The 25,008-nt window shown below is 37.2% G+C and overlaps 1 pseudogene; it reads right to left on the bottom strand.

Moving 5' to 3' along the window:
* Window positions 1-18,583: 18,583 nt before the first annotated feature.
* On the bottom strand, window positions 18,584-19,547 carry LOC122738795 (annotated as a pseudogene).
* Between the last annotated feature and the right edge of the window lie 5,461 nt (window positions 19,548-25,008).

Here is a 25,008-nt window from a genome sequence, read left to right as displayed (position 1 = left end):
TATATAGAACTCAAAAAGAACAGGAAGCTACTATCCCCCTGCTAAATATAAGCATATCAGCTTGAAAGTTGCCTCATACTAGGGACTGCACAAAGACATTATGCGGACATGAGAGAATGTTTGCTGAAACAGGAAATTTAGAATAAGTTGCAAAATAACCTATGGCTGGACCCCTAAGGTCAGAGCACTCTGACCTAGGAGAAAGATTTATTGCTGAACATATAGTTTCAACCTAATTACCGCATCCTGCTTAAAATAAATGTCTGTAAAGGGTATATAAACTGCTTGGTTCTTTATCTCTGTGTGTCACACCTCCTGGTTTCCCCAGTGAGTGGGGTGCACCTTTCTTTTGAAAGAAATAAAATCAGTGCTTTGACCTCCTTTCTCCTCGACTCTCGATTATTGGGTCGGTGGGTGGATTTCCCATCCCACTCAGACATATGCTGCCTGGGAAAGTTTCTTAACTTCTCTGGAAAAGTCAGTCACTTAAACACTCTGAGGCTCAGTTTCTTCATATGTAAAATAGTGATAATAATCACAACTAACTCAGGGGGTTATTTTATTCTTATTTGTTTCCTGAATGCTTAGAACAGTGTTTGACACATGGTAAGAACTTAAAAAGTGATTTCCATTCATTCATTCTTGTGAGCATTAAATAAGATAATTTATATGTAGCTCTTTGAAAATAAAACTTTAAAAATAATATGAGTTCATATGAAGTGAAATTCTGAATTGCCTCCCTCCATATTTTCACTCTACCCTTTAGAATCAAAATGAACAAATTAACATATTTAGCCCTTTAAATGGCCACTGCATTTTGCCTGAGCCAAATTGGCCTATGAATGGTCAAAAATCAATGAATATAAAAACAGTTATACAACAATACAGCACAAGATTGTCCCAAATTCATACCTTGTTCAAGAAGCTAATATGGACTTCAACTATTCTGACTTCTGTATCATGAGGCTTGAGGAAAAGTGTATCCAAAAGATTCTGCTCTGAGCAAATGAGTACCTAAGGAGAAATGAAATGTGTCTCTGGGCTTCCTGCTTCCCTTCAGGTCTCAGTTCCTTCCTTCTGAGGTGTCCATGTGGTTTTCAATTATGATATTCTTGAACAAGTCACCAGTTTAACTTCATGCATAGCAACCATTTCCTTTACTTCCAAGACAATGTGGTGATCTATTCTGTTCCAGGATCCTCTAAGCAAAACAATCTCCCTTGTGATATAGTGGGAAATGGGGTATGGGTTGGGGTTCTTAGGAATTCCTCCTTAAAGAATTACACCCTCTTGCACACAAAACTTAGTTATAACAAGGTGATAGTTTATTTAGGAGCAAGGGAAGGGAAGGGTGGGGGGAGGGAAACCATGAAAGAAATCCTTAGACTTTTCATGGGGAGATTTGGCATAAAGCACATGGCTCAGAGGTACCAAATCTCCCCGAACAGGAGACCGGAAGGTACTTTTATAGAGGACTGATGGGGGTGGACCATCTGCCCGTGAAAAGTTCCTTTAATGAAGGTGGACCATCCCCCACTGGTGGTAGCTGGGGGAATTGGGTGAGGAGTGGAGGACCATCCCCCACTAGTAGTGACTAGAGGAATTGGGTGAGGGGTGGCTACTGATCCCTCTTCAGAACACAAAGGCCGAAGCCACACCCAAACTTATCTCCCCAGGATAAGGGAGACCGGAATGAAGGGTAGGAATCCCAAGCTAGCTCAGTCTGATTTGGTTCCTCTAGGCCTTATCTGTCCTCTGGTTTAGTTTCTCAAGGAGAAGATTCCTCGGTGTGCCCCAGAGAAATTCTGGGGTGCTCTGCGCCCCATGACACTTGGCAGAAATATTACCAAAAGGCTATCAGTCTAGACCTCATTCTTCTTAATTCCTGTTGAAGGATCCATTACATACCTTTTCCCCTCTCATTCCCCTCAATTATGCTGTACATTGCAGAATGCAGTTTTGAACAAGAAGGGAAGTTCAACTGGGCATTCAAGGCCTTCCACAATCTGGAGGTACTCTACCTTTCAAATGTATATCATACTTCCCCTTAATGTACACACATGCTGGATTATTGTCTCTCTTCATGTACATATTATGTTTTTTTGGCCTCCATGGCTTTGTTCCTTTGTCTTCACTAGTTGGGAATAAACTTTAATTTCTTAGGTTTTATGGAATTTTTTTTATATATCTCATTCTATTATATTCTCTCTCTGTCTCTGTTTCTGTCTCTCTGTCTCCCTCTCTCTGTCTCATATTTTTACATGTGTATATGTCTTCTTCCCTAACCAGACTGTACCAGGTAGATGTGTGTAATTTAATTAGGTCGGTTCTAATCTGTTCCCACAGTTCGGGGGGGAAACTGACTAAAATCACTGATAAAACAAGTTTAGGTTTTTAAGGGTTTATTGAAAAATAGAAAGAGAAAAGATTGAGAACAGAATTCCTATAGCCTGGCAATCCTATCTTTCCTCAATTTCCCTGTGAAGTTTTCTGGAGTCTCTCTCTCCTCCACGGTGAAGTCAGGAACCAAAAGAAACAGAGCTCTCTGCACAGGCTCTCCTTCCTCCTTCCTGTCCCCTCCCAGAAATGGGAGGTTCTTCAAGCTGGTTGGTTGACTGGGCTGAAAGTTCAAAGTTTTTTTAGATTCTGAGAACCTTGCTTTCTTAAGTACTCTCAAGTACCAGCCAGATGTGCTTAGAATCTAGTCAACTAGTAATCCAGTCAAATCAGCCAGTAATCCACTCAGGTGGGCTCCTGAGTATCTGCCAAATCTCATCTATCACATTCTATTATCTTGACAGATATAAGGAGAAATTATCCTGGTTAATTTTTACTCCTTTTGTCCCAAGATTCTGGGACTTTATTAATCAGTACAGTCACCTAAACAAATTAATTGAGTGTCTACTATATGTCAGGTACTGAAAATACAGAGTTGGATGTCATGACAGCAAGGTGGTACAGTGGAGAGAGTACTGGGCCTGGAGTCAGGGCATCCTAAGTTCAAAACTGGCCTCAGACACTTACCAGCTGTGTCACTCTAGGGAAGTCATTTAACTTCTGTTTGCCTCAGTTTCTTCAACTGTAAAATAGAGATAACAATAGTGTCTACCTCCTAGGTTTGTTGTGAGAACTGAATAAGATAATATTTGGAAAAGTGCTTAGGAAAGTGCTTGGAACATGGTAGTTACTATGTAAATGCTTATTCTCTTCCCTTCCCTTCTTGCTCAGATAAGGAACATTCCCTTCTATCAGTGTGACAATCTCCAAGGATAAGAATTGCCTCCATTGAAACAAATAGCAACCTATTTATGACATAGTGCAGATGTCTAAAGTGATGCTTGAGTTACATAGAGGTAAAATGACTTGTCTAGATTCATACAGTTAGTCTCAAAGGGAATTTGAAATAAGATCTTCCTAAAGACATCTAGGTTATGCAGTGGGTTGTGCTTGGAGTTAGAAAAACCTGAGTTCATGATCCAACCATTCTGGAGAGCAATTTGGAATTATGCCCAAAGGGAGATAAAGCTGTGCATACACTTTGACCCAGTAATACCACCTTTGGGTCTTTTTCCCAAAGAAATCATGGAAAGGGGAAAGGGACCCACATGTACAAAAATATTTATAGCTGCTCTTTATGTGGTGGCAAGGAATTAGAAGGTGAGGGGATGCCCATCAATTGGGTAATGGCTGGACAAGTTGTGGTATATGAATACAATGGAATACTATTGTGCTGTAAGAAACAATGAGCAGGAGGAGTTCAGAGAAACCTGGAGGGTCTTGCATGGGCTGATGATGAGTGAGATGAGCAGAACCAGAAGAACATTGTGCACAATATCATCAACATTGAGTGTTGATCTACTGTGATGGACTATATTCTTCTCACCAATGCAATGGTACAGAAGAGTTTCAGGGAACTCATGATAGAAGAGGATCTCCAAATCCAGGAAAAAAAAAAAAAGAACTGTGGAGTAGATACTGAATGAACCATACTATTTCTTTTGTTTTTGGTGCTGATGTTTTTTATTTTGAGGTTTTTCGTCATTGATCTGATTTTTCTCTTATAACATGACTAATGCAGAAATATGTTTAATGTTATTATGTGTATGTATGTATATGTATATATATATATAAACTATATCAGATTACCTGCTGTCTAGGGGAGGGGGGATGGAGGGGAGGGAGGGAGAAAAACCTTAAATTGGAAAGCTTGTATAAACAAAAGTAGAGAACTATCTTTACATGTAATGGGGAAAAAAATACTTTATTAATTTAAACAGAAAGAAAGAAAAAAAAAAACCTGAGTTCAAATACAGCCTCAGATATTTACTGGAGGGATGATTGCACAAATCACTTAACTTTTTTTTTTTTTTGCCCTGTTTCCTCATTTGTAAAATGGGTATAAGAATATCATCAACCTACTAAAATTGTTGTCAGTACAAAAGGAGATAATATTTATAAAGTACTTAAACCTTTTAAATACTATATAAATGCTAGTTGCTACTATGACTATTATTATCTTTTATTCCTGCCTTTAAACCTGGTACTCTAGACACTAAACTGTCTATATACTACATATGTGTAATAAATATTTTTGATGGATGTTCAATCTGCTAAGGATACTTGTGGAGGATATCATAACGTGTAATATAAAATTCTAAATGTGGGTTCTAATCTGTCCCCCCAGTTTTGGGGAGAAACTGACTAAAATCATTGATAAATGAGTTTAGATTTTTTAAGGGTTTATTGAAAGATAGTAAAAGAAAGAGAAAGACTGAGAATAGATTTCCTATAACCTGGCAATCCTAACCTTCCTAAGATCCCACTTCAGAAGTCCTCTGCCACCACGCTGATCTCTCACACCAAAAAGAGGCGGAGCTCTCTCACCAGCATCTGCTTCCTCCTTCCTGTTCCCCTCCCAGAAATGGGAGGTTCTTCAAGCTGATTGGCTAGTGTCATTCAAATTCATTGGTTCATTGGACCTGAAGGCGGTCTTGATATAAAGTTCAAAGATTTTACCTTCTGAGAACAATTACTTTCTTAAGTACCCTTAAGTATCTGCCAGATGTGCTTACAACCTAGTAAACTGGAATTAAGCTAGTAATCCAGTCAGCAATCAGTCACCTTATCCAATTCAATAAGTTTAAACTAGTCTCCAGGTGGGTCCCTGAGTATCTACTAAATCTCATCTATCACATTCCATTATCTTGACATATCCCCCCCTTTTTTTCTTCTAGGAACAGGGTGTTCCTTGATGAAACACACCATGTGGTAACAAACAATATGTAAATAACAATATAGGAAAAAAGAGAAAGAGGAAATTTTGTGCAGAGGGACGGTCCCTCATGAACTGGCACTTTGACACTGGCCTGCAGAGGGAGGGCCTCTGCAGAGAATACATATTACAAATGGTGAATATAATAATAGAAGGGAAAAAGAAAAACAACAAAATGAAACTGTTCATTCAAAGTCTTTGAGATCTTGTCTTCTTGGAGTGGTGGGATGTCATCTGGAAAAAACTGGATTCTGGTCTGGACTCTGCTTGTCTCCGTACTCAATTCTTTAGCTGTTGAACTGCTAGATTTTCACTAATTCTTAGCATAGCATTGTCAAATTAAACAGTGAGAGTTCTTCACAATATAACTCATGCTCAATCTTTATACATACATACATACATATATATATATATATATATATATATATATATATATATATATATATATATATATATATATATATATACACATATATATATATATATATATATATATATATATATATATATATATATATATATATATATATATATATATATATATATATATATATATATATATAATATTACAATAAGGAAGGCACTCTCAAGAAAAATGTCATTCTAGGCTTCTTCATGGTCATTGTCCTTGTGGCTTAAAGAGGCTCAGATACCAGTCCAGTCTAGCAAGATGAGAAAAAGAAAAGAGAAAAGAAATAGTTAAGTTTGACTTAAAAGGGAAAATTAGCCATATCAACAGCCTATTTATGAATATGCTTCAGAAAACCAGGATGAGAGGGTAAAAAATAATATTAGTTTAAAAATTAGGGCTCCAAGGGGCAAGAGACATCAAAATCTTTAGAAGGGTGAAGAAATTGCAACAAGGATAGTATAGGACAGCATGTAATAACATTTACTATATATTTGGAGGTCAGCTAGGCGAAGTTCCATCTCATTCAGGGGGCCTAAGTAGTAATATGTTGGTAAATATTTTTTCTTTTTTCTTTTTTTATTTTTGGTGAGGCAATTGGGGTTAAGTGACTTGCCCAGGGTCACACAGCTAGTAAGTGTTAAGTGTCTGAGGCCGGATTTGAACTCAGGTCCTCCTGACTCCAGGGCCGGTGCTCTATCCACTGCGCCACCTAGCTGCCCCATGTTGGTAAATATTTAAATTATTTCTCTGGGGAGGAAAAACACATTCACAAAATAAACTTTTAAGTTTATTCTGCATTATTAATGTTTTTTTTAATTCTTAAGTCTAGACAATCAGCAAAAGACCAAATCAAGCTTTGATTTATAGATTGCTGATTTCTGAAGTACAAATACTGAAAATTTAACAATTGGTTCTTCCAAATCTAGAAGTTGACTCCAGAACATCCCTGGGGCCTAGAATAAGAGCAGAACTTTGATCAGTTCCAGAGCCATTAAAACTTTAAAATTTTTTGGAAAAGTTTTTTTGGAAAGGTAAAAAGGGAAACAGCAAGGTTTTTGTGTAATCATCTGAAGCCCAGGGAAAGAATATTTGAAAGAATCAAAAGTAGTTTTTAAAAGCCTGCAACTTTATAATTAGAGAAAAAATTGGGTAGCAGATTCTAAGAGGGCTGAGAAATCAAGTGCTTTGTCAAAGCAAATATCCCTTAGGTGGAAAATCCATGATGCTGATTTAGGAGAGTTTATAATAATTACTCACATATATAGCATGCTTTAATGTTTGCAAAACTGTCATCCTAGACTGGTTTCGGACCAGATTGCTTGATTAAGAGACTGGGAGAAGTGGAGGAGCCAAAAAAGAATGAGGCCTAAGTATCACTTCACACTTAAAAAGAAAGATTGGTAGTAACTCTTAAAAATTCTATAACATTGAAATGTTTAACCAAGGAGAATAAAACCTTTGAAAAAAAAGATTTTATGCATTTCACAGATATTACTGTGGGAGAGAAGTAGAAACATTTCTTTTCTCCTACAGGATATCTGGGAAGAATGAAAGTAAGATCATGGTAAAAGAGAAGAGAGAGCATTGAGTCAGGTTCTGAAATTCACTAGGAAAGTGAAAATGGCAGCACAAAGTCAAGTGACCTTGTAGGAACTATGCGGAACTTCCCCTTGCCTATCCTTTTATGTTACTCTGTGTAACTATCACACTTCAAAGGTCTGTACCCTTTGTTCAAGTAAGAAATATTCAATCACTTCTATTTGTATTTTTTCAGTGTTCATTATTTAATTGTGAATATCTTTTTGAAGAGTGTTAGTATTTTCTTCTAGAGATTAGAATCTCCCAGAAGGCAGGACTGCATTCAATTTGCTACACTTTGCTGCCTATCTAATCACTGTTTTCTTCCCCTACAAATGTGACACTATTGACTCATTTTCAATCATAGGAAACTAGGAAAATTTCTTCACTGTTATTCAAAATGCTTACTTGGCTTCTGTCCCTCATGAATTAAGAACAACAACAACAACAACAACCACCACAACAACAACAACAAACATTTTCTAAATAGTCGGCCAGTGTTGGGCAGTATAGTCTGTTGACCATAGGACAGAGAAAAGCTAAATGATATATGTAGGGCCAGAGTGCAAAGGAGTGCTTCTCTTGCTGACAGAACTAACAGGCACAGCCCCAGGATTCCAGACACCTTCTGTGAATGGTTTTGAGTAGCGCCAACTTGTTACACTGATTTAGTTTATAATAATGTTATCCGAGGCAATAGAGAAAATTGCTTTTCTCCATAACAATTTTTATGATTTTTTTAGATACGCAATTGATGTTAGAGTTAGAATCTATGCAATCATTTGGAAAAAATGAAACCATTTCAGTAAAATGAAATGCATTCTTGTATGCTTAAGCAGCACGGCTGCTACACAAAACATCCTGAGGTGTTCTATGTTCTCCTTCTGTAGTTCTATCTCATATATTAATGCTATCACATTTCTTCTGTATACTCCAAGCTCCTATCAGACTCAACATATGAAGGGGAGTTGACCCTGGTAGTACTAACACACATACAACTTCTGATGACTCTGAAGGCATAGAGTCCTTTCTGGCTATTCCTGGATGGTGTTGATTGTGTTCAGACTCCATAGCAGCATATCATTTTGACCATAACCTCACAATACCCTAGGGAAGTAGGGGGTGGGCCTGGTGAAGGAACACACATGCATACACACACACACACACACACACACACACACACACACACACACACACACACACATACACACACACATGAACAGAGAACCAATTCTCAGAGAGGCTTTCTGGAGAGTATGCATTCCAGCAGATTGGACACTCTATTATCTAAAACTTGATTTACTTTCTCTGTATATGATAAATTCAACCAATAGTTTTCAAAGCTATCACATAATTCTATGCCCACACCCTGCTCAGGAGGAGGTACACAAAAGGCCTCAGCCATGCCAGAGCTTCCTCTGCCCAGCCCTGGCTCCAGGTGCACGCTGCATGAAGGCTTAGTGTCCCTGCCAGCTTTGGACAACTGCCCTGGAAGCAGCCAGCTAATTAACTTTATGTGGGCATGGGCACAGCCTAGCCTGAGGTTTGAGGAGAAAGAAGGGTTATATAGAGTGGGGGGGTAGAGACACTGGGAGGTTGCTATGGTAAAGCTGGAGTCGCTACAGAGAGATAAGTTAGAGAGAGAGAGATAGCTACAGAGAAAGAAGTTAAATGGAGAAAGGAGACACAGCTAAGGGGTTGTAAATGCAGAAAGCAGCAGGAGAGAAAGTTGTAGAAATATTTTAACTGACTAGGGCTAACATGGGGGGACTAATCTGACTGCTATTAATTTAATATGGGCTGTTTATAAAATTCCACCACACTGCTCCAATCCCAAAATTGAAAAGCAAAAGATTAAGAAGCCTCTTAACTAATCAAAGCAGAGTTTATTTATAAAAATAAATGTAAGAGATAAGGGTTAAGAAATGCAAATTATACAACCTGTCTGCTTTTAATACAATAAAGGCCTTTGCTGCCTCTTGCCTTAGGGTATGTTCCACTTTCACTGCTCAGCTCCTTTCTTCTAACTCCAAGCCCCTTTCACTTTGTTAATCCCCCTTTCCTCTCCATACTGCCACTGCTGAACCCCTTTGTTTCTCTCTCACTGACCTCTCCTGCTGTTCTCCTAGTACTTCAGTGTCCTTATGTTCTCTTAATCTTCCAGCCTCCTTTCAGTGTCTCTAGTCTCCGGAGTCCCCCTTAATCTTGTCAGCCCCCCTTTGCTGTCTAACTGTCTAACTCCCTGGTATATATGTGTGTATATATATATGTGTGTGTGTATCTATCTATCTATCTATCTATCTATCTATCTATCTATCTATCTATCTATCTATCTATCTATCTATATCTAGCTATCTATCTAGCTATTCCTTGTCTCCACTCAAACTCCTCAGGGCTCTCTGCATCCCCACACACACCAAGCTAATCCGCCGGCCCCCCTAGTGCTGTGGCTGGGGGAAGGGGACGCTTGAGTGTGTTAAGGGCTAAAATTCTAGCTAAATTGTCTAAAATATCTAATGAGTGGTCGCCAATAAATTATAAGCTTTAGCAAGAGTTAGACTTTTAAGCATTTATTAAGGAGAATAAGAATTTGGTAAAGAGAGAGAAAAAGGCCTAGATTTCTATCTATTAAAGGGAGAGCACATTTCTAGCTCCCTTCTCCACCAGAGTCCAGAGGAAAAGAGAGCGAGACTGAGCGCCAGTCTCTTCCTTCCTCCTCCCACTAGCCCGCGTCACTTCCTGACTCCTGGTCTTGCCCTCAAAGACCTTCCCTTCATGGGCAGAACTCCTCTACGGTAAGTATCCAGCAGGTGGCGTTATTCCAATCGTTACAAGTGTCTCGTGCATACTACACCCAGGGCTCCAGGGGCCCGTGCCCCTTGCTGTATGCCCAGGGACATCTGCATGGGCTACACCAGAGGCCTGCTGGGATGAGCCTGGGATCTCTCAGATAGATCCACCTAGGACGGAGGGAGCTGGGGCTTTTCCCCCCAGCTGTCTGACCAGGCTTCTCATAAAACTCACGGGGGCTTTTTAGTTCAGCTGAAGCGGGGGGGGGGGGGGGCGGAGGGGCGCACCAGGCCCTCCGACAGAAAAAAACTTGACGGCCCAAGGCTTTCTAATCTCAACCCAATGGTAGGGTCCCCAAATCAAAATAAATTTCCACAAAGTTAGAAGAGAAAATGGAGAGTTCATTGGCAGAAATTCACAGGTTGTATTTCTTGCTTTTCTAAGTTTATCTCTAAGTTTGTTCCATATAAATAAACCCTGGTATTTACTTAAATTGTAAGAGGCTTCCTAATAATTTTTCTTATAGTCTGGGAGAGGCAGTAGGTGAAGGGGGATTTTTTAAACCCCCAGGCAGATTTGCTCTTCCCATATTAAATTAAAAGCAGTCAGATAGCCAGCCAGGAGTTCACAGATTAGCACCAGTTAAAATAATTTTTACATTGAATAGCAACTGGGGCAGGATTTACGGGCCAGTTATAAATTTTCATATAGGATATAGATATAATTTTTCATAAAGCCGGTAATCATAATTAAGTTATATATTTTTTTACAATACTCTTCTTTTTTTGGCACATGACTCTCTTTGTGGTTCTCCACTTATTTGAATTTTCCTTCTGTCTCCTTTTCTGGATCCTCTTCTAGATGTAACGATTGGAATGACGCCACCTGCTGGAGACTTACTGTAGAAGAGTTCCACCCATGAAGTGAAGGTCTTTGAGGACAAGACCAGGAGTCTTTTCTTTGGGAAAAGGAAGTGACGCGGGCGAGTGGGAGGAGGAAGGAAGAGACTGGCGCTTAGTCTCGCTCTCTTTCCTTTGGACTCTGGTGGAGAGCGGAGCTAGAAATGTGCTCTCCCTTTAATAGATAGGAATCTAGGCCTTTCTCTCTCTCTTTACCAAATTCTTGTTTTCCTTAATAAATGCTTAAAAGCCTAACTCTTGCTAAAGCTTATAATTTATTGGCGACCACTCATTAGATATTTTAGACAGACTAGCTAGAATTTTAGCCCTTAACATAGATCATATTGTTTATTCATAGGCAGCCCTTAAGATTCTGTTCTGACCATGCCTTTCTTCTCTCTCTAGACTACTTCACTTTATAATTTCATTAGCTAAAATGAATTTAACTTTCATCTTTATACTGAATATTTTCTTTTTTTGTTTAGTTTTCAACATTCATTTTTATAAGATTTTGAGTTCCAAAATTTTCCTCGTTGCTCCCTAAACCCCCTCTACAAGAAAACAATCTATCTTATACATGTACAGTCATGTTAAACATATTTCCACATTAGTCATGTTATAAAGGAAGAATCAGAATAGAAGGAAAAAAACACAAGACAGAAGAAAAAAAAACAAGAAAAGGAAAATAGAATGCTTCAATCTGCATTCAGACTCCATACTTATTTCTCTGAATGTGTATAAAATTTTCAATCAACAGTTTTTTGGAATTATCTTTGATCATTGTATTGCTGAGAAGACCTAGGTCTATCATAGCTGATCATCACACAATGTTACTGTTACCGTATACAATGATCTCCTGGTTTTGTTCATTTCAGTCAGCATCAGTTCATTTAAGGCTTTCCAGGTTTTTTTCCCCTGAAATCCACTTGCTAATTATGTCTTATAGCATCATAGTATTCCATTACATTCATATACCAGAACTTGTACAACCACCCCCCAATTAATTGGCATCCCAGAAATTTCTTTTTTTTTTTTTCTCCCAGTAATTTCTAATTTTTTGCCACCACAAAAAGAGTCACTATTAATATTTTTGTACATATGAGTCCGTTTCTTTTTTTTTATGATCACTTTAAGGTACAGACCTATTAATGGTATTTCTAAATCAAAGGATATACATTGTTTGGTTTCCCTTTGGGTAAGGTTTCAAAATATTCTTCAGAATGGTTGGATCAGTTCACAACTCCAACAATAATACATTAGTATTCCAATTTTCTGAAACCTCCAACATTTAACATTTAACTCTTCTTTCATATTAACCAATCTGATAGATGTGAGGTGGTACCTCAGCATTGTTTTAATTTGCATTTCTGTAATAAATAGTGAATTAGAGCATTTTTTTCATGTGACTATGGATAGTTTAATTTCTTCATCTGAAAAGTGCCTTTTCATATCCTTTGACCATTTCTCAATTGAGGAGTGATTTGTATCCTTATAAATTTGACTCACTTTAATATATTTTTGAGAAATTAGGTCTTTGTCAGAGAAACTTGCTGTAAATTTTTATATTGCTTCATTGTACAAGGCATGTTTTAACAAAATGTAGTTTCACTGATTATCTCTTTTAATAAGGTCTATTTTTGCTTTTTCTTTGTCTGGGTTCACGATTTCTACCCCTGCTTTTGTACTTCATCTGTAACACAATAGATTTTGCTCCAGTGTCTTATTTTAACTTTGTGTGGGTTTCTACTTCAAATGTGTCTCTTGTCTGCTGGATTCCACTTTCTTATCCACTCTGCTATACAGTTTCATTTTGTAGCCGAGCTCATCCCATTCACATTAACAATTGTTAGTACTAAGTGTGTATTTCTTTCCATCCCATTTCTGTCTATATATCCTTTTCTCTCTTTATCCTTAGCCTCCTCAAAAGTCTGTTTTGCTTTTGATCACTGGCTCCCTTAATCTGCATTTGTTTTTATAGCCCACTCCTTTCAATATTCCTTTCCCTCCTATGTCCCTGTTGGGTAAAATAAATTTCTATACACAACTGAAGGTGTGTGTGTATATAAATATACACATACATGCATACATCTATCTATTTATCTATCTATCTATCTATCTAGCTACACAAACACATATTCATATGCACAAATACAAACATATATTTATCTTTGTTTGTAGTGTCCCCTCTTTGAACCAATTCTGATGAGAGTGTGGTTAAAGCATTAAAACATTTCTGGCCATTGCCCCATTTTCCACTTCACTGTAAAAGCTCTTCCTTTTATACCCTTTTCATGTGAGAAGACTCCTCATTCTACCTCTCCTTTCCTCCTTCCATTGCATCCCTCTTTTTCACCCCTTCAGTTTTGTTAGATCAATAATCAATTCACACCAATGCCCTCTCTATATGTAGGCTTTTTCTCCCTATCCTGATTATGATAAGGTTCTTAGGAGTTACATTTATTATCTTCTTTAATTGGAAGGTAAAGAGTTTAACTTTATTGACTCCTTTATCATGGCTTTTTCATGTTTATCTTTTGATGCGTCTTTTGAATTTTGTCTATGAATGTCACATTTTCTACTAATCTCTGGTTTTTTCATCAGTAATGCTTGAAAGTCCTTAATTTCATTAAATATCTTCTCCCCCCCCCAAGGATTATGTACCGTTTTCCTGGGTAGATTATTCTTAGTTGTAACCCAAGTTCCTTTGCCTTCCAGAATAGAATATTCCAAACCCTCCACTCATTTAACATAAAAACAGTTAAATCCTACATATAATACTGATTGTGTATTTGAATGGTATTTGAATTGTTTCTATCTGACTGCTTGTAATACATTTTCCTTGACATGAGAGCTCTAAAATTTAGCTATAATATTCTTGGCAGTTTTCATTTTGGGATCTCTTTTAGAAGTAGTTCAGTGCATTCTTTCATTTTCCAAATTACAATTTGGATCCAAGATATGGTGTAGTGTTTCTTTTATACCTTCTTAAATACGATGCTTGGGCTCTTTTTTATCATGGATTTTAGGCAGTCCAATAATTCTTAAAGTATCTCCCCTCAATCTATTTTTCCAATCAGTTGTTTCTCCAATGAAATATTTCACATGTTCTTTTTCTTTTCCATTCATTTTACCTTTTAAAAGTTGTTTCTTTAAAAAAAAAAATGTTTCTTGATATCTGATGTCTCATGGAGTCATTAGCTTCCACTTTCCAATTCTAATTTTTAAGGAATTCTTTTCCTCAGTAAGCTTTTGTGAGGCAGCCAAGTGGAGAGTGGATAGAGTGCTAGGCTTGGAATCAGGAAAATCTGAGTTCAAATCTAGTCTTAGACATTTACTACCTGTATGACCCTGGGAAAGTCACTTTACCCTGTTTGCCTTGGTTTTCTCATCTGTGTAACAATTTGAATGATGCCACCTGCTGAAGATTTACTGTAGGAAAGCTCAGCCATGAGGAGAAGGTGTCTGATGGTAAGCCATGTGGCTTTTCCTTGGCATCAGGAAGTGATGTTTGCTTGTGGGAGGAAGAGGGGGTGAAGCTAGCTCTCTTGTGCTCTTTCACTAGGACTCTCGTAGAGAGTGGAGCAGAACTGTAACTCCCTAAGATTCACCAAATTCTTATTCTCCTTAATAAATGCTTAAAAGTCTAACCTTTAAATTATAAATTTAAATTATACATTTAAATTATAAACTTTAGTTTATAATTTATTGGTGACCACTCATTAGATATTTTAGATAGTATAGCTAGAATTTTAGCCCCTTACAGATAGCTGACCACAAAGAGGAAAGCTAAATCTCCATCTTCTGATCTTCCAATTGGGTAAGATTTCCCCTCCCCTGTCCCCTTAAATTGGAAAGTACTGCTAAGTACCAGCTGTTTTCCCTTTAAATTTTCAAATGGGTTTTTTCAACTCCCTAAGTACCCTATTTCTTATTTTAGTCTGTTTAAACAGACAAATGGGTTGTAAGATCATGTTAGTGAGTTGTTTTTGTGGATTTTCTATTTTTATTTTTATTTTTGTTAGAAGAGCCATCAAGGTTCTCACACAAGGGAATATAAATATCCTCCCCCCTCTCCCAAACATGCTTTTTCAGAGAAACCTCTGACTCCTGCATTTTTTTCGAATTCTAATGTTAAAGAGTTTCTCTTCTCTGATGATTAGTGAGATGACCAGAACCAGAAGAACATTGTACACAGTATTATCAACATTGTGTGTTGATCTACTGTGATAGACTATATTCTTCTCACCAATGCAATGGTACAGAAGAGTTCCAGGGAACTCATGATGGAAGAGGATCTCCAAATCCAGGAAAAAAAAAAAAAAAAGAACTGTGCAGTATAGATGCTGAATGAACCATATTATTTCTTTTGTTTTTGGTGCTGTTGTTTTTCTATTTTGAGGGTTTTCATCATTGCTCTGATTTTTCTACCCCCCCCCATCTTGGGACTCCACCCCCTCCCCCTTCTCTGGTGCCACCTCTTACTCCTCCCACGGCCATGCTCCTTGATCCTCCTACCAGACAAGTCAAGAGATCTTTCTCGGGTCCTGATCTTGAGCATGCACACCCTTCTCAACCTGCATTTTCAGCAAACACCCTGCCCCAGCTAAGCTATGATTCTGACTTGACCTGCTGTGGTTCTCTGAAACCAACCTTAGAAAACCCTTTAAATTCCAGATATGCTCATTTTGTTCATAATTTTGTTAATTAGTAACCTTATAAAGCATTTGTATTATGAAATGACTGACAGACAATATAGAGGGGTTAAAGAAGACAACCTTAAGCTGAATAAAAATGACAATCATATTTCAAGAAGACATATTTTGCAGAAATGTAGAATTAAACAGTAAGGTATTAATATGAGTATTGGGGATTTTAGATATTGGAATCAAAAGTGTTCTGAATTCACTCAAAGAAATAATGTCAGTTCAGAGGTTACATAGGATTTCTATGCTATTACATCTACATTTTAAAATTAATAGTACAGGTTTATTTTCATAGAGATTTTCATGCTTTTGAGATTGTGTTTTATACTTAGCTTTTTAATAAAGGGGGAATATTTGTAAAAGCTTTTTATAGTCATGTGATCAAGTTTATATTTTGTAATACTATTCATATTAATTTAGATTTCCCTAGTTTGAATTTCATTGTCTTTTATTCTTCCATGTGTTTTTTCTTCTATTCATTCATCTAATTTTGAAACAATGCAAGATAGTTTAGATTTCATAAAACAATGTTAATTCTGGGAATACTGTGCTCCTATATTCTGAGTTATTTGGTTTTGTTATTTTTTTCTTTCAACTGTTTATTTGATCAAACTCTATAAAGTGTTTCCCTGGCAAATTGGTTGCCATGGCAAGTGTAAATTGATTCAGGAAGTATTATTTTTGTTTATTTTGGGATTTTTTGTTGGGTTTTCTTGCGAGGCAATTGGGGTTAAATGACTTGCCCAGGGTCAGACAACTAGTAAGTGTCAAGTGTCTGAGGCCAGGTTTGAACTAAGGTCTTCCTGGCTCCAGGGCCGCTGCTCTATCCACTGTGCCACCTAGCTTCCCTAGAAGTAGTATTTTTGATAAGCATATTCAAAAAAAGAGGGGAACATTTGTAAAAGTTTTCTTTTTTCAAAAAAAGTTTTCTTTAAGATTGTGTTGTGTTTTTTGTTTTGTTTGTTTTGTTTTGTTTTGTTTTTTGCAGGGCAATGAGGGTTAAGTGACTTGCCCAGGGTCATGTAGCTAGTAAGTGTCAAGTCTCTGAGACTGGATTTGAACTCAGGTCCTCCGGAATCTAAGGCAACCACTCATTAGATATTTTAGACAGTATAGCTAGAATTTTAGTCCCTTACATCTGTAAACTGAGCTATAGAAGGAAAGAGCAAACCACACCAGTATCATTGCCAAGAAAACCCCAAATGTTGTCATGAAGAGTCAGACATGATTGAACAAAGAATTATACCAAAAACCTTTTATACCTTTTTCTTCCCTTTTGACCAATTCTGCTTTTTAAAGAATTCTTTTTTTCAATGAATTTTTGTGCCTCTTTTAATATTAGGCCAATTCTGTTTTTAAGATGTTATTTTCTTTATTTTTTGTGCCTTTCAAGATGTTAATTCTCTTTTCATAATTTCCTTAGACCACACTCTTTTCTTTTCCCATTTCCCCTCTAAATTCTCATCTATTTATTTTATTTTTTCAAGAATTCTTGTTGGACTTTGATCCAAATAGCATTTTTGAGGCTTTGTTTATAACTATTTTTACATTGTGTCTTCTTCTGAGTTTATATCTTGATATTCCCTGCCCCGAGAATAGCTTTTTTATGATCAAATTGTTTTTATATTGTTTGCTCATTTTTCTAGCCCATTTTTTTTGCATGGAATGATCACTTTATTGCCTAGACAACTCTAGGCAATAAGATTTTAATGGCCTTAAACTCCCCTTAAAATATCATATGTCCTTCTTATATAATCATAGTCTTTGCACTGAGATACACAGAAATGATAATTAAGGCTCCCTTTAAAAATTAAATATTTTCTTACTTTTAAATTTTACATTACTCTCCTGGGAGGGATATGGTCATGGTGGGGAAATTAAAACAAGTTAGATTAAACCTGGACAGACTTCCATGATTAGTCAGCTTGGTAAAAGTGGATGGCTTTGTTCCTACTGCTGTATATGCATATCCAGGCCCTAGAAAGTTGAGACCAAGTTATGGTTGTTTTCAAAAGAGTGCTATGAAAAGAGTGGACATACAGTATAAACAACATTGTGCAATCATCAATTGTGATAGACTTAGCTCTTCTCAGCAATACAATGATCCAAGACAATGCCAAAAGACTCATGAAGGAAAATGTTGTCCACATACAGAAAGAAGAACCTTGGAATCTGAACAGAGATTGATGAATACTATTTTCAGTTTTGTTGTTGCATTTTTGTTGTTGTTTCTTCTTTCTTGTGTTTTTTTGCCTTTTGTTTTGACTCTTCTCTTACAACATGAATAATGTGGAAATATATTTAACATGATTGTAATGTTTAACCTATATCATGTAGTTAGCTGGCCTCAGAGGGGGAGAGGGAAAGGAGGGAGGAGAAAATTTGGAAATCAAAATCTTTCAAAAGCTAATGTTGAAAACTATCTTTACATGTAATTTGAAAAAGTAAAGTCCAGTAAAATAAAAAAAAAATCATCTCTGGACCCAAAAGAAAGAAAGAAAGAAAGAAAGAAAGAAAGAAAGAAAGAAAGAAAGAAAGAAAGAAAAAGAAAAGAAGAGTGGACAGTTCTAAGACAGATTACAAAGTAGGAATGAGGGCCAGCTTTCTTCCAGAAACAGAATTTCTGAAGAGACCCTGTTCTTTAGTTATTTCTAAAATGATTGCTGAAAGGAGGGTGGAAAGGAATTTCGACATGAGTTTAAAAATACTATCCAAGTGAGGTGACTTGTTGCTGTTCTGAGCGGGGAGAGGAAAGATTAGACAGGCCATCTCCTCTAGTCCTAGCTATGGAAATTGAGAGTTGACAGCCCATTGGGTGGAAGAGTTGGCATGGAATTTACTAAGAGGTTTCAACAGATAATTCAAGTCTCCATTTCACTTCAGCAAAGGAATAATTTTTTATAAAGCACTTGGGAAGCTCCTACCTCTGTTATAGTGGGACCCAGAGAAGATAATCATCAGTACAGCCACCTTCAGGGCCATAACAGAATTCCTGAAGGTTGGAGATGCCATAGAAGTGAAAAAAAGGCTGTTGCCACCACCAGCATGTGGAAAATCTGATGAGATTTTAACTATATATCAAATTTGCCAGGAAAGAATTGCTAAGGGATTCAGGTAGCATATAGCCCAGCTCCAGTGATATGCAGCACGGCCATGAGGAAGAACCAGCCCATCTAGCTTGATGAAGCCTGCTGTGGCCTTGACAAAGCCTTTTGCAATAGTGAAGTGCATGGTGGGCACAACCTCACTCAAAGCAAGTCCCAGGAATGATTCTACTCTTGTTTTCTGGTGTTTGGGTATGACAAAATGGTCCCACTGTGTCACAAAGATGGCAGAGATGCCCAGGACACAGACAATGAAGAGGTAGATGAGCTGTGGCTGTGGAGAGTAGTAGAATGAGTAATAGAGCAAGGGGACAAAGCTCCTCATGATAAGAAAAGCAATCCTTGAATAGTTCAATTGTGAAAATGACTGAGAGGCTTTTTCTGAATGGCAATAGATGGTGTGAAAGAGCCAGGAGAAGCTGAGACAGACCACAGCACTCAGAAAATAAAATTTAAAAAACCATACCAAAGAACACTTTCTCCAAGCAGATGGGTCCAAATATTGCCAGACTCAGTGTGGATATGGAAAATGCTCTTAAAACAGGCATGGAAGGAAGGCATGGGTGGTCTGTGACCATGCAGAAGGCAGTCATTGTCCTTTAGCCAGTCATGGGGCATATCATACTGGATGATGTGCCAGCATCCTTCCCATATCTTATATCCAAACTCCTATATCTTCTCCATGGCATGGTCGGTTTTTAGAAACAATGTCAGTACCTGCACCTCCTCTTTTTCTTGGGGTACTGGACATGTTTGACCTTCTTCAACTTTTGTGAAACTTGGAGTCATCCATTTACCCTTCTGTATTAATATGGGTTCTAGCTCAGTGAGTTCTGTTGTGTCTGATTCTCAGTTACTGGCCAGTGTCCCATTGCCCTGCCCCACCACCATTCCTTTGCAGGAAGACATCTGATTGGCACCTCCACAACCAGCAGCTTCAGTGTGGTTGAAATCTGAAGCTTCCCAGTTCTAGTGGGAAGAGATCTCCCTTTGATGGTAGAGCAGGCTGAGCTCCAGCAGCAGCAGCAGCAGTGAAGGCTCTGATGGGGCTGTCTTCCCCAGAGCTACGTCTCCCATATTGGTGTGGGTGTTGACATTGGCCTTAGCCTCAGCCCCAACTGCAAAGAAGCCTCCACCCCAGGAGACATGGCAGCAGAGAGGGTGTCGAACTAACCCTAACCCTGAAAAAGCAAGAGATAAAGCAGCAAAGCAACAGTGGCAGCAGTGGCAGCAGTGGTAGGGTGGCTTTTCCAGCCCATTTCTTGACTTTGCACTTTATGTTAAAGTTGGATTTTACTCACCTGGGGGTGGGGAGACACTATCCCAAGCTTCAAAAATTTTCATGTTGTTTTCAGAGTTACATTGGAGGATTTGTGAATTTTCAGGTCTTCCGATGTAGTCTGTTCTAGGGAACGGTGTGATCACTGCTCTCTTAGTCTGTACTCTGGTCTTTACCCAGGAAGGGATTCTTCTATTCTTTAGCTGCAAGCACTAGTGCTCCTCTCTGTCTTGGAACTGTGACCAAGTTCCCCTCTCCCTTGTGATTGACCTCAAGTGCTCCTCTTCAACCTGGAACTAACTGCAACCCAGAACTTCATATGGCAATAGAGTTATCAGTCAGCACCAGCTGTATCTAGGGCTGGCAAAGGTTCCACAGTAATCTTTTTCTTATTGGTTATTCAATTCTCTTACAGTCTCTGGCTTGAGAGATCCTAAAGCTATTGCTGTTGCTGCTGCTACTTTCATCACCATTTCTAAAGCCCACTGCTAGTGCTGCCACCGCATTTGTTCTAGTCTTAACCTCTGTCCCAGCATCACAGATCTCTCCTGTTAACCTGCTAGGTTGTTTTAGGCAAGAGAGATATCTGTCCTTGACCTTTTGTTGACTCTGCCATTCTAAAATTTGATGTGAGATATTATTTTAAAGTTGTTTTAAGGGCAGCAAGGTGGCACAGTGGACAGGGTGATGGTCTTGGATTCAGGAGGACCTGGGTTCAATTCTGGCCTCAGATACTTGACACTTATTAGCTGTGTGACCCTGGACAAGTCATTTAATCCTCCTTGCCTTGAAGAAAAATAAAATAAAATAAAGTTGTTTTGAGGAGAATATTAGGAGAATTTCAACAGGTTGTTGCCTCTAATCCACCATAATGGCTCTAATCCAGTAGACATCTTAAACTCAGTAGGAACAATAGAAAACTCATTATTTTCCCCTCTAAAACCTCTTCGCCTTCTGCCTAGCTAATTAATATAGTGAAAAGGGATTATAAAGTATAGACCAAGGCAGATCATAAAGACTGTTGGTCCTCTATTTCATCAGAAAGAATGTAATTATTGACTCCTCCCTCATCCAATACCTATGGCCAGTCAAGCAGCCTGGGTGAAGAGAGAAGGCAAAATACTGCTGTTGGTGATATCTCTTCCCACAGTCTGGCAAAGTTATCATTATTATTATAATTACTAATATTATTATCAGTAGTAGTTATAATAGCAGAAGCAGTAGAAAATAAAACTTATAATCATCAACAAAATGATGCAAAATAATGAATACAATCTCATGTCAAAATTTCCACATTTTACAATACAATCAAATGGATTTCCCAAGAGAGAAAAAAACAAACCTTCCATGTCTCCCTTTCCAGATAAGTATAAATTTTACTTTTATTTTCTTTCTTTGTTTCTTTTCAAAAAGATCGTTGTAGTTTATCTAATTTTAGTTATAAAATTATTGATGATAGAGTTTTCATTTATTTCATATAGATCTTTTCTCATTTCCTTGTATGCTTCATATTTACTCCTACATCCTCTTTACTATTTCATTTTCCCCTCCATTTCTCTATAATACTTTTCTGAAACATTCACTTTACTAAAACAATGTTCTGAGGTACCCATTTTTTGATAGCAATTCTTTTATCTGGATTTAAAAAGTGAATTAATTTAAATTGTATGCATATACACAAATACGCTATCTATCCAATTGTCTTGATTATTCTTTGAAGATTTCCTTGAAGTTGATGTCTCTACGCTTTTCTAAATCTTTTTTTCAGGTATTCATCTCCCATTTTTATGAGGCATACTATGTATTTTATTTACATAGAAAATTGTGTTCTTAGTCTTTACTTAAAATTTTTGAAAAGCTATATTACCATTTCTCTCATGGTCTCACCAAAGGGTGGGACTTCCACTAAAGATAGCTCCCTGAGTGGAGACAAGTAGAAAAATTCCCTCATATCTACTTCAGGAAACCAAACAGCCAAAAAACATTAAGTATGTTTACACATGTATGCACATAGCTATATCCACACAACAGACTGAATAATTAAAAAAACAATAAAAATCTATAGAAAATAAATTCCTTGATTCCAGAAATTCACAAAAAGTCAAACACAAGCACATAGTTAATAGAAAATGATATATGTTTTAGGGGGAGTGACAGAGAGACACGGGAGGATTGTAATTAAAACCATTGCTAGTATAGACAGCTATGCTGGCAGCTTAGCTGTCCTAGAGCTACCAGAAATAGGAAAGACACATATAGCCCATATAACTATTTGGGGGGGGGTGCTCAAGAACACAGGACTTATTGAGACCCTAGTCCTCTGAGCTAAGATGTTAAAGAAGGCCCTGAACATCTAGCACTTGTAATCTCAAAGATCCAGGGGTGAAAACCTAAACCCAAAAGATAGTCATTGGAGAAACCAAGGAAGGCAACCACTCCAGCTAAAAGCACAACAGATGGTAGAGTTTGGCATTAGTACAAACCACAATTCAGAGATTAAGGAGATGAGTTAATCAAAGGAGACATTGACAATTTTAAAAGTAATATTCTATAGATACAGCGATGCCCAAAAATCCAACCTAGAAGGTGAAATATATTAGAATATAAATTGTTAAACCTCACATACAAAATATATTTCCTGAAAATTACACTACAACAAACATAAATTAATAAATCTATGAGAGAACAAAACTCATTAGAAAAAATTAAATAAAGAAATAAATAGAGCAGACATAAAATACATGATATCGAAAGCAAGTGACCCAGAAAACATGTCAAGGAGAGAAGATTTGAGAATCACTGGACTCCACAAAACACTGACTAAAAAAGCTTAGCCACTATATTTCAAGTCATAAATGAAAATTATTCATATCCATTAGAACCAAAGGAAAAAGTGTAGAAAGAATTCACTAATCAATGTCTTAAAGAAATCCCAAAAGCAAACTCCCCAGGAAGTCACATGTACCCTAATTTTTCCCATGTTGAAAAGAGATTATGAAGAAACTGATTGCTCTGCAATGATAATGACCAAGAAGCTTGGCAAGGGAGAACTGAGGAAATGGACCTCCCTACTCACTTTGCAGAGGTGGGGGATTATGGGTCTGAAATCCTTCATAGACTTGTCAGGCTTGATTGAAGCATTAGCCATTTTGCTGAACCAATTTTATTTCTCTTTCTTTTTAAGAAGTTTTACAAGGGTTGGCTCATTGTGCAGAGCAGTCCCAGGGGAGGCATATTTGGAAATGAAGGGTATGTAAAAGTCCAAGATATAAATAAAAATTTTAATGAAAAAATTTTTAAAAAGGAAAGAAAAATCCCCAGGAATGTGATAGCCAAATCCAACACATAAATATCATAAGCACATCGAAATATGTAGTTCAGATACCAAGGAACCATATGCAGAATCACTCAAGATTTGGCAGTTTCTATAGTAAAGGACATTTTGTTAAGATTTCCAAAAGGCCAAAAATATGGGGTTGCAACCAAGTAATAATATACTGCCATGATCAGTAATATTCTATGGGGGGAGGGGGAATGCCCTTTAATGGAATAAAAGGGTTTTCAGGTAATCCTGATTAAAAAAAAAAACTCTAGATTTGAGTAGGGCTCTTGAAATGCCAACACAGGAGTCAAGAGAAATTTAGTAAATAAATGTATTTGAGTAATTAGAAGAAGCTGCACAATCATTCTGTGAGATCATTCAGAAGATTAATATCATTAAAGAGTACTATGATGCAAATAAGAAAAAAAATCTGAGGAGAATATTGGTTCCATATTGAGGATTTTATGAAGGAAAAGAGAAGGCAGAGCAAAAGGAATACACTATGTTGGAAAGGAAGAAGTAAGTGAAACTTTCTATTTCTCATAAGTGAGATTTCTTCTTGCCTTGGGTACATGAAGAAACTACGTCCAACAATTCCTTTCAACCCTCTTTCTGAGGAGGGACTATACTATGACCTTCTATTTTGAAACATTTTTACATCTTTTTTTCACATTATAAATGAGAATTTTAACATTTATATGTGGTTTAATTTTTCTGATGATATTTACTTGGGTTTGGCAACTGAATAAAATACCATAATGAGAATACAAATAGTTAAATTAATGTTAATTTATATTTTAAAAATAATGTTTCTTGTTGTCTTTAACCCTTTCCTAATACTCCAGCACTAACACTGCAAAAATGGAAGAAGGTCACATAGGAGTGTGGTCATTTTTATTTGTTTTTATCTGTTTAATCAGTTGCCATAGGAAGACTTCACCAAATATTTCATTGTTTGATTATGACTCTGTCTGTACTTAGCTAGACTATTGCTCAGATAGCAGACAGATTCAGGTGTAGTGCCTATATTTGAATCCTTTAAAGTTTATTGTTGTTGTTAAGTCATTTTCATCTGTGTCCACCTTTTTGTGACTCCATTTGGGGTTTTCTTGGCAAAGATACTGGAGTGGATTGTTGTTTCCTTCATTTAACAGATAAGCAAACTGAGGCAAACAGGGTTAAGTGATTTGCCAAGGGGCACACAGCTAGTAAGTGTCTGAAGCTAAATTAGATCACAGGAAGATGAGTCTTCCTGATGATAGGCCTAGCACTCTATCCACTGCCTTTATCCTTTAAAATTAGGTACAACGTACTAGAATTTATTTTCCACTGTCATAATCATTATGAGTGTCAATGGGCTTCCTTGCCATGAGCAGTAATAAAAATAAGACTATAGAAAATGACTTACATGTGTGTGCATTTGACCCTCAGTGATTATGTTAGTGGGATATAAGCCCTAGAAAGCTCTATCAATTGGGAAAGATTTTATGCATAGTTCCAGTAATGGAAAATACATATGTGTACATATATACACACACACATATATGCTGTACATATATAGACAAAGAGGTATGTATATATATACACATATGCATATATATCTCTGTGTGTATATACACAAACATATATTTTGCATTTGTATGTATATA

Source organism: Dromiciops gliroides, chromosome 2, assembly GCF_019393635.1.
Source record: "Dromiciops gliroides isolate mDroGli1 chromosome 2, mDroGli1.pri, whole genome shotgun sequence".
Classification (NCBI taxonomy): Eukaryota; Metazoa; Chordata; class Mammalia; order Microbiotheria; family Microbiotheriidae; genus Dromiciops; species Dromiciops gliroides.
The sequence above is the reverse complement of the archived record's forward strand: the minus strand, read 5'-3'. Positions and strand labels throughout refer to the sequence as shown.